Genomic DNA, 6,784 nt, shown 5'->3' on the forward strand with positions numbered 1-6,784 from the left:
GAGACCCTGAATTACCCATATTTTACACCCGGTTGATTCAATTCACACAATACACTCCTTACCTTCAATCTGTTGTGTGCACACTTCCAGGAGCGAACCCCTCGCTTTCTTCTCTTGCCTCCTTACTCAATCCCTGTTCGGCGCGCCAAATGTGGTGGGCTGTTTCTGTTTCCCGCGACCCGCACGGGAAAACGACAGGTTCTTGAGTGGAGGAGCTGGGGATTAAGAAATTAAAGAAAGACCATGATGCAGAAATAGATTTTAAGCTGGGGCCAGGTGGGCGCCATCCTCTCTGATGGAGAGGTGGCAAAAAACGGCCTGAGACACATAGCAGGTTTATTTTAAAGGCCTAGATTTACATATCTAGTTCCGCCCCTGCCTGATTAACATGTCCAGCCTTATTGGGGAAGCATGTTCCCAGGGCGTGGCTCTGCCTACGCTCTGAGCTCAGCAGATAATAATTATAAGAAAATGCCTAGGTGCCTCCCAGGCGGCGGCCCTCTAATTTGGTAAATTATAATTTCAGAAGCAATATTGAGGCATTTAAATTTTTTTCCCTCCAGAATTTGGAAACTCTTAATGAGTGAGTATTATTGTTCTCATGGTAATGTGTTTATTTGCATAAATCCAATAAAAATATGATTTCTTCATAACAGGACATAAGGCAGTTTCCAATTGTGGTTTTATGAATCAAGACTTTGTTAGAATGTCATGTCTGAGAGAGACATGCCAGGACTCTAGATGTCACCAGAAAGCTTTAAGGAAAAAATATTGACTTTGAAATCAATAAGCTCCTTGGATAAATAGCCTGGTACCTTGCTTGGTCACGTAGCTCATGGCAATCTTTCCAGATAAGGAACAAAGGTTTCTTTCTTGAAAGATAGCAAGAAGGAACCTCAAGACACCTGTGAGGACTTTACCCAAACTTATAGGCATTTCAAGCAAATCCTGATGGCAACTGTGTGGCTTGGCTTCTTTGACTTGAGAGGAAATTTTCTTGTGAGATTCCAGCAAAGCAGATTTAAAAAGCTTATGTGATGAATTGCTATTCCTGTTGTGTTTATGAAAATAATCAGGCCAAACCGGAACTCAACTCAATAGAGTAAATAAATTAGTCTTGATTTGGCTATTTGATGAAAATTAGGGTGATCTTAGGGAGAAAAATTGTATTTTAATAGAAACTATAATACCCAATTGTAGGTAATGAACTCCAATTCAGTTAACTGTCTTCAAAGTTTTGTTTTAAAGTTGTGTCTGTGTATGCCATATAGACCTCAGCACCTGATGACATCAGAAGTGTTCTAACTGCAGACAATATATCAGATTGTCACTGTATGATTTCATTCCAGCGGAAGCCTTATATCTGAAAATCTTCTCAACTGGTTTATTGTTTACTGTATATATTAATCTTTATGTTTTGTGTTCTTCTGTTTCATAAAATGTATACCTATTTACATGATTGTTTACTCACACAGTATGGGCCTCACTGTAGAAGCCATCAACATCACTATGTCCTAAAAATAAGACTCAAGAGTTTGGACTTATAATTGAGTCAATGAAACATGGATGCTCTATTGGCTTCACTTAAAACCTCTTTCACCCTTTTGGCTACCTCATTCACTTGTCAGATAGGGAGGTCTTCAGGAATCCATCCACATCGGCAGAAAGCAGTTACAGAAGAGACCCAACACCGCTTTTTCCTGAAAGGATTCAGAGCCAAAATTCATAGGGGAAAATATAATAGGCCAGGACTAATACAGTTCAAGAAGACACCTTCCATATAAAAATAATCTCATAGATATGAGATGATAATATTAACAGAGGGGAAATGATAGTGGGGAAGGGCACATAATAAGAATAGAGGCACAGTTGTTCAATAATTATTCACCTTACTAACTATAGATAAGAAGTTTTCTTACAGACCCTGGGAAACTGGAGGATTAAACAAGGCTGTAAAAGGATAAGATGCCTCAATGGGTCCATTACTCAGAAAAGAAATACATTTTTGAGAACAGACTAACGACAGGACACACTTTGATTTGGTTGCTGCACCTGGATCCTGATCCCCTCCGGGAGTCTTTCTCAGGAATGCTGTCCATTCTTCAGTCCCAGGAACAGGCTGAGCTGTTTGTAACATCATAGATTAGCCACTGTGTTTTCAGACTTTGAGCTCCTGAAGGCCGGGCTGTAGACCCTCCCCTCCCCTTTCCATGTTACACTTGCAGCTTGCAGCTGCATGTAGCTATCTTCTCCTCATGTATGTGTATAATCAGCCAATTGGCAAGGGTGGTCAGAGCAGAATTTCCAGGGTAACCGACTGCTCTCCCATACTGCCGGCAGTATTGGAATAAATGCTCATATATGCGTCAACCCTGTCTCTGCTTAATTTGTCTCAAGTAGTGACAGGCGGCCTTGGACCCATTGTGTCTTGTTTCAATATGATCTCCTAAAAATAGTTCACATTGTTTAGTTTATTTTTATATTAAAACTTGGAATTGCATTTTTTTTTGGTTTTGTTTCTAAAGCCATTTTGTTCTGGAAAAAATATTACCAAACACCAATTGATAAAAATATTTAAGCATGCAATTGCTGTGGATTTCTGGCCTCAGTCTTTTGGAACACTAAGGAATTTGCTACTGTTTGAACATAGTGATATTTGTTGTTATCTCACTACTCAGTGTTTCGTTCACTATTTCTGTTAGCTAGGAGTTAACAAAAGAAAAGGGAGCTAGACTGGTTGAGTGTGACTGAGTCTGGAAGTTATACTTAATGAGGATTAGGTATGGAAGTTACCATTTCACACACTTCAGGGGATAGCTGAATTCCTGGTAAGGGGATTAACACCCCTCTGCCTCCCCCCTCCCAGGTGTAAAATGGAAAGACGACTTTCCAAACTTGGGAGTGTGCAGGAGCAGAACCAATGAAAGAGAAATTCCTCTAATGGATGCAGTAAAAGTCAAGATGGTGCAGGGGTGGTCCTTCTACTTTGAGGCACCTACAGTATGAGACAAGATGGCCACCATAAAGGGGAGGTGTCTAATCTGGTAAAGGAATCAGATTGGATAGGGGACACAATCCTGGAAGATCTAGGAAAGGGGTTGGATAGAGGGATGACCAAACATAATTACCCCCTAAGAACCAGAAGAGATTGGTTAGTTTGAAAGAAAGCTTACTCCATCCCAAGCCTGAGGTAACATAATCAAAGCTTAACATTGGACTCTCAGTAGCATGTGTTTGCCTGTTTGTTTGCCCCTTCATGCATTCTTTCTATGTAGCAGCAGCACACATCCCAGCTTGGGTATGTAGCAGCTGTCTGGTTCTGGTAGCCAAGCAAGTCCAAGTATGGGCTCCAAGTGCAGCTCCAAGTGCTGGTCTGGGTGCAGCAGGAATAGAGACTAAGTTAGCTGGTCGGGGACAGAAACTAAGCTGGACTAAGCTTTCACATGGACTGAACTGAACTATGAAAGCTTTTGGTGGCCTGCAAATACCAGGCCAATGGCAAAGAATTGCTGGAACCTGGGTTCTATGAAGAACCTGGGCTCAGCAGTGGGAATGAGCTGAGCCTCCTGGTGGTAGATGAGACACTGGGAAGCTGGGGACAGTCCTTTGAGTTTGCTCCAGCTCCAATAAAACTTACCACTGCACCTCATCCTCCCATGTGTAAGTCCCTGAAATGCTTTTCTCATGACACAATGGAAGAACCCTATTTCCACCAACAACAGTTCTGGAGGAGGACCAGCAAAGATTACGGGGGCTGCTTTTTTCATTATTGATGTGATCTGCCTATTGCTTTTCTACACAATTATCTCATGGCTAAAATAGCAAAACACCCTACAGGACATCGTGACAGTGCTCTAATTCACATGCTTTACACAGCCATTAACTTCTTAGGGGTAGCAGATCACCAGGGTGGAGTATTTCTGCTAGTACTGGCTTTGTGTTGTAAAGGTGGTTTTCATACAGCTTCCAGAAAGCTCTCTATTGATGTTGGTAGAGCCAAACATCTCCGAACTTTATCCCATCTTGTCTCCATGCTTCCCTTGTGCCCATAGGTTATTGTTCTTTCTTTGACAACTGAGAGTACAGTCAAGTCTTGGTTTTCTCTCATTATGCCTTTAACAACGATTATCATTTTTGTCATGATCCTCTATTTTCTATGTAGATTCCATTATTCAGTCAAAATTGAAGTTTCCAAATGTGCCTACTATGGATCCTTATGCATTTTTATTAGTGCTCAACTTTTTGGAAATTTTTGGATTCATCCAATAACAGAGCAGCACACCAGAAAACACTGAACACAACCTGTCCAGAAGTTTGGTAGTGAGCACTACATTATTTATTTTGTCTGCTAACATCTTGTCATCTCCCTCTAGAAGACAGAAAGTAGTCTAATTAGATATTCTCCTTAAGAAACCTCTATAACTTTACTAGTGGCCCGGTGCACAAAATTCATGCACATTAAAAGGGAATTAATTAGAGGAAATATTTTAATATTGCTATTTGCCCTTTCTCTATAATAGAAGTGTCAGAGATGAAAGAAAATTAGTAAAATGTATCTGAAAATCTTCCTCCTGTCAGAGTCTGGGGCATGCCATGGGATCCAGAGTCAAGTCCCTGCCCACCTGCATGCATCTCAAAATCACTCAAGACCCAGACCCGGCTGGCCCCACCCCCATTGGGCGAGATCGAGACCTGGCCAGCCCCATCCCTGTCAAGCCCCGCCAGGCAGGGGGTGCAGCCTCAGGTCCCCTAGCCCGGCACTGGAGTGGGGAACACGGCCTGAGTTCCCCCATCAAGCCTCACCAGGCAGGTGGCACAACCTGAGGTCCCTGTAAAGCCCCACCAGGCAGGAGATGTGGCCTGAGGTACTCCATCAAGCCCCGCCAGGTGGGGGGGCACAGTCTGAGGTCCCCCATCAAGACCCACTGGGTGGGGGGGGGGTGCAGCCTCAGGCCCCCCACCCAGGCCTGGCACCACGCAGCCTCAGGTCCCTGCTTATCACTCATTATGGCTCTTTATGGGAACCCCGCCTCCGCTGTGGGTGCAGCCATCTTGTGATGGAATGATGGAGTGAGGGTCAATTTGCATATTACCTCTTTATTATATAGGAGGATGGGTGATGCTTTTCAGCACAGTTCCCAATGGATCCCTAAGTCTATTAAAGAAGAAAATTCTTGAGGGGAATGACTGTAGGAAGTTCCTTTACTCCCTGTGTTTGAATATGCTTTTTACCTTTGTGGAATTATTCCATGACATGTTGACCACTAGTCTGGGTCTGATCTCAGACGGACTTCATATGCTCTTTCACTGCTTTGCTTTGGTCATGGGACATTTTGCAGCCTTAATAAGTAGATGAAAAGCAAATAGGATTTTATCCTATGGATTTGGCCAAATAGAAATTCTCTCTGTATTTATTAATAGTCTTTTTATAATAGTAATAGCTTTTTGTGTGTGTTTATGGAGTTTGTGTCTAGATTAGACAAGCACATGTTAACACCAGTCTCAGTTGGAGAGCTGATAGTATTTGTGACTTTATCATACCCATGGAGCTTCTCAAGGAAGCTGTCACTCATCTTATCACAGCCATTCACAACATATGCATGGACCCAGTGACCATGGATATGGTCACAGCCATAGATCTTCAGGCAGATACATGAATACTAACATGATGGATGTATTTGTATATGTTCTGGCAGACACATCTGGCAGTATTGGAACCATTTGGATGGTTTATTGCTGAGCCCCTGTGCTCTCTTTTTATGTTATATTAATATTTCTCACTTTTGTTCCACCAATTAAAGATACCTGTCAGGTTCTAATTCTGAGACTGCCACAAGAATATGAAAAAGAACTACATCTTGCTTTAGAAAAAGACACAGAAAATTGAAGGATTAATATACTGCGACCCTCATGTTTGGTGTCACTCAGCCAGTATTGTGCTAGAAGCAATTCATATACAGCTGACACCTGAGGTGCTGGAACAAAGAATAGTATATCAGGTTAGAGGAATACTTAATGATGCTAGAGTAAACAATTTAACAATTCAAGTGGGAAAATAGGCATACTTTCAATGTATGCATTGTTTAAGTATTGGATTTCATGATATTCTGGTTATGACAAAACAAATGGAGTCAATGAAATACTACAAAAATAGTACCTAGATAATATGACATAAATCAGGAAATACCCTTGGAGTGTGAACAATTAAGATTAAATGAAAAAGTATGTATAGTGTTTCCAGAAAGAAGAAAATTGCACATATTGTACAAAAACATTTTGCTGTATTTGAAAAAGTTAAAGCTCCCTACTATTGGATAAATAAAACTTTCTTAAAGGAAATTTAAGTACAAAAGAAGCATTTATTGTTTAAGTAAAATAATTATTTGAATTATGTGTGTAATAAGAATCTTAAAATTTGAGTGCACATGATATGTATTATCTTTGAAAATGAACATATAATTATGGAATCCAGTGAAGAACAAAATGACTTCTGTGTTTACTTTCTATTAGAAAGCATCTCCATTGTAAATAGTGGATTTACATGTTTATTACACAGATCCAATTTTTTTGAATAGCCCCAGGATAAAATAGGAATAAAATTCTATATTTAAGATTTTTCTTTATATAAAACTGGTTTCTAATTATGTTAAATCTATTAAGTAAAATATGTATTATTTACTTATTTATCTATCTACTTTTTATTTTTGTCAGCCCTCACTGGAGGATATTTTTCATTGATTTTTAGAGAGAGTGGAAGGGGTGGGGAGAGACAGAGAGAGAAAAA

General features: G+C 40.5%; 1 pseudogene; it reads left to right on the forward strand.

Moving 5' to 3' along the window:
- Positions 1–6,170, forward strand: part of LOC102242615 — an 11,613-nt pseudogene extending 5,443 nt beyond the window's left edge.
- The last annotated feature ends 614 nt before the right edge of the window (positions 6,171–6,784 follow it).

This window comes from Myotis brandtii, unplaced genomic scaffold (genome assembly GCF_000412655.1).
Source record: "Myotis brandtii unplaced genomic scaffold, ASM41265v1 scaffold598, whole genome shotgun sequence".
In the NCBI taxonomy this organism is placed as follows: Eukaryota; Metazoa; Chordata; class Mammalia; order Chiroptera; family Vespertilionidae; genus Myotis; species Myotis brandtii.